Source organism: Sinocyclocheilus anshuiensis, unplaced genomic scaffold (assembly GCF_001515605.1).
Source record: "Sinocyclocheilus anshuiensis isolate Anshui unplaced genomic scaffold, SAMN03320099.WGS_v1.1 scaffold208, whole genome shotgun sequence".
Lineage (NCBI taxonomy): Eukaryota > Metazoa > Chordata > Actinopteri > Cypriniformes > Cyprinidae > Sinocyclocheilus > Sinocyclocheilus anshuiensis.
The window spans coordinates 875,305-879,079 of record NW_015557186.1 but is presented as its reverse complement, the minus strand read 5'-3'; the positions used below and the strand labels follow the sequence as shown (position 1 = coordinate 879,079).

The following is a 3,775-nucleotide window of genomic DNA, read 5'->3' as shown; positions in this document are numbered from 1 at the left end:
AGAGAATGATTTTGTTGTTTTTTAAAGCTGAGAATAAAAATAATACATGGTTTTGAGAAATCCTAGAGCACACCTGCATATTTTGCTATAAATCAACTAATTTCATATATGGCATGCAAACAAATTAAGCAGTGGTTGTTCATTTTACTAACTGGTCGATTTGTAGGCAGAATAAGCTGTAATGTGCTTTCATCATTTAGTGTGCTGATTATCAACATGATGATAACCTCCTAAACTAGTACTTAAAGCGCTTCATCTCTGGCCTTTCAGCGACAGATTTTCATTGAAGTCACTGAATAAACTTTGATTCTCCCAGAACAACAACAACAATGATTCATGCCTAGACTTGACTTCAAATCAGAAGGCAGTAGAATCAGGTATCAATGTCTGTGAGGTCATGGGTGTGAAGCAGGAATTACTACATGTCAACAGCACTTGTGTAACGCTGGTCCGCCTGTACATGCACGTCCCAGAGCGAGAGACCGCTGTCATTACAAAGCTGGAAGGGCTTAACAAAACCTACGGGGAACAGGAAACCAGCAGCAGACACAATGACATGAGATTAGTAACGAGTGAAGCCCCTAAACGTGACGTCGACACAACAGAAACCAGCCGTGCCCTTCCCAGCTTTCACAGGAACATGATGAAAGTCAGAACCGAGTGGCTCAGGTGAACTTCCTCAGTATTTCAGATCACACTTCACAGAAGTTACATTGCCAGGTGTGACATCAGCACAGACCAAACAAACGCCGAGCTTTAGGGAGGAGACGCAGGTCAGACTCCTATGGCACCTGTTTGACAATCTCTGGACTTTAACACTCGGGATCTGAGACGGACTCTGTACTGTAGAAGAAGAGCTTAAAAAACAGGACAAAACTGCAAAGATCTCTTGGGTTACGGTAAGAGAAACTGTTCGTTTCGCCCTGAGCGACACTTCAGATCACTTCCACTATTTCACTTCCACCAGCATTATATGGCGTTGCGTTTTTATAAAGTCATAAAACTGGCTGCACTCTTAAAAATTAAGGTTCTTTATTGGCATTTATGGTTCCATGAAAAACCTTTAACATCAATGGAACCACTAAAGGTTCTTTGAAGTGGAAAAAAGGTTCTTCAGATGATTAAAATGTTAAAATAACTTTTCACTGAAACGTTCTTTGTGGAACCAAAAATGGTTGTTCTACACTTTCAAAAATAAAGGTTCTTTATTGGCATGGATGGTTCCATGAAGAAACTTTAACATTTGTGGAACCACTAAAGAATCGTTATAGTGAAAAAAAGGTTCTTCAGATTATTAAAATGTAAGAAAGAAGAAATGATTATTGTTGAACTGTTTATTGAAAGCTTCTTTGGAGAACCAAAAATGGTTCTTCAAGACACTTAAAAATAACCTTTGACATCTACAGAATCTTTCCATTGTACAAAAGGTTCTTTAGATTATTCAAACGTTCTTCAAACCAAGAAAATAACGTTTCTTTGAAGAACCAAAATTGTTCTTCAATGGCATAACTGTGAAAATCCCCTTTTGAAACCTTTATTTTTAAGAGAGTAGTAAAAAAAGGTCCTTCAGATTATTAAAATGTATTTCACGAAAAGAAAAAATGGGTATTTTAAGAACTGAGCAACAAAAGGATCTTTGGGGAAACAAAAACAGTGGTTATACAGTCTTAAAAATAAAGGTTCTTCATTGGTGCCTTGGTTCCATGAAGAACCTTTAACTTATATAATCTTTCCATTGTGCAAAATGTTCTTTATAGTGGAAAAAGGTTCTTTAGATTATTAAAATATTCTTCAAACCAAGAAAATATTGTTTCTTTGAAGAACTGGTCACTGAAAGGTTCTTTGGGGAACCAAAAATGGTTCTTCTACACTCTTAAAAACAAAGGTTCTTCATTATTGGCATTCATGGTTCCGTGAAGAACCTTTAACATCCATGGAACAAACAAAAGGTTCTTTGAAGTGGAAAAAAAAGGTTATTAAGATCATTGAAATGCAAGAAATTGTTATTTTAATAACTGTTCACTGAAACGTTCTTTGTGGAACCAAAATTGGTTGTTCTACACTTACACGTTCCATGAAGAAACTTTAACATCTATGGAACCACTTAAGAATCTTTATAGTGAAAAAAAAGGTTCTTCAGAATATTAAAATCTAAGAAGAAAGAAGAAATTGTTATTTTAAGAACTGTTTAATGAAAGGTTCTTTGGAGAACCAAAAATGGTTATTCTAGACACTTAAAAATAAAGGTTCTTCAATGGCGTCTTGGTTCCATGAAGAACCGTTGACATCTACAGAATCTTTCCATTGTGCAAAAGGTTCTTTATAGTGGAAAAAGGTATTATTAAGATTATTATTATTAAGATTTAGATTATTAAAATGTTGTTTCTTTGAAGAACTGATCACTGAAAGCTACTTTGGGGAACCAAAATGGTTCTTCTATGGCATAACGGTGAAAATCCCCTTTTGAAACCTTTATTTTTAAGAGTGTAGTAAAAAAAGGTCCTTCAGATTATTAAAATGTTCTTCAAGATAAGAAAATATGGGTATTTTAAGAACTGACCAATGAAAGGTTCTTTGGGGAACCAAAAATGGTTCTTCTATACTCTTAAAAACAAAGTTTCTTCATTATTGGCATTCATGGTTCCGTGAAGAACCTTTAACATCCATGGAACGGACAATAGGTTCTTTGAAGTGGAAAAAAAGGTTCTTTAGATAATTAAACTGTTCTTCACACCAATAAAATAATGGTTCTTTTAGGAACTGACCACTGAAAGGTTCTTTGGGAAACCAAAAATGGTTCTTTTATGGCATTACTGCAAAAACATGCTTTTTACAAAAACTTTATTTTTAAGGGTGTATAGTGGAAAAGGGTTTTTTAGATTATTAAAATGTTATTCACACTTAGACAAAATGGTTCTTTTAAGAACTGACCACTGAAAGGTTCTTTGGGGAACCAAACATTTTTTTTCTATGGCATTCGCTGCAAAAAAACCCCACCTTTATTTTGAAAAATGTAGCCAGTTTTATGGCGTTATATAAAAGCAAATAATGATCGTGGAAGCAAAATAGCTGAAGTTTACACTATTTTCAAAAAGATAAGATTTGCATCAATATCAATGAAACATGATGATTTTTTTAGGGGGTTTGTGGCTAGATACCCAATGCTATTTAGAGGATCGCTCCGTTCTACCTGTTTTATAGCCTAACAAGTCTTGTCATGTTTGCAGAAACGCCTCTAACGTTTGTTGGCTTCAGACCGCAGCAAACACCTGCACACTTTCCCAGGTAAGACACAAACAATCAAACATCATTTTAAAGCTTTACACTGGGGAAAAAAAATTGGTGTAGAAACAACTTTCACTCATAATTTTCTAGTAGATTTAACAAATAACTGAAGAATTTTGAAGTAGAAAGGCTGATAGAATTTTCTTGAATTCCAATATTACTAAATTGTTTTGATTATGACTGATTCTTAATTGAGGGATTTGTTGGGGAAGAGTGTTTTTTTCCCCAGGAAATAAAAGGTTATTATTTTTTTTCTTTAAAAATTAATTTGTTTTGGTGATTTATTCGTTTAAATCATGCATTTCCTTAAAAACAATCCACTTGTGTCCTCCCTCCCTCTCGTTGCATGTTTGTAGAGGAATGCATGATTTATTCGTTTAAATCATGCATTTCCTTAAAAACAATCCACTTGTGTCCTCCCTCCCTCTCGTTGCATGTTTGTAGAGGAATGCATGATTTATTCGTTTAAATCATGCATTCCTCTACAAAC

The 3,775-nt window shown here is 34.6% G+C and overlaps 1 protein-coding gene across 2 annotated transcripts in view; it reads left to right on the top strand.

Annotated features, from left to right (window-relative positions):
* Positions 1-500: 500 nt before the first annotated feature.
* LOC107678747 (cdc42 effector protein 3-like) overlaps positions 501-3,775 on the top strand; it is a 6,154-nt gene continuing 2,879 nt past the window's right edge. For both annotated transcript variants that reach the window (XM_016474124.1, XM_016474123.1), the window contains exons 1-2: positions 501-899; positions 3,228-3,285. The gene's annotated coding sequence lies outside the window, so the exon portion shown is untranslated. The remainder of the gene's footprint in view (positions 900-3,227; positions 3,286-3,775) is intronic.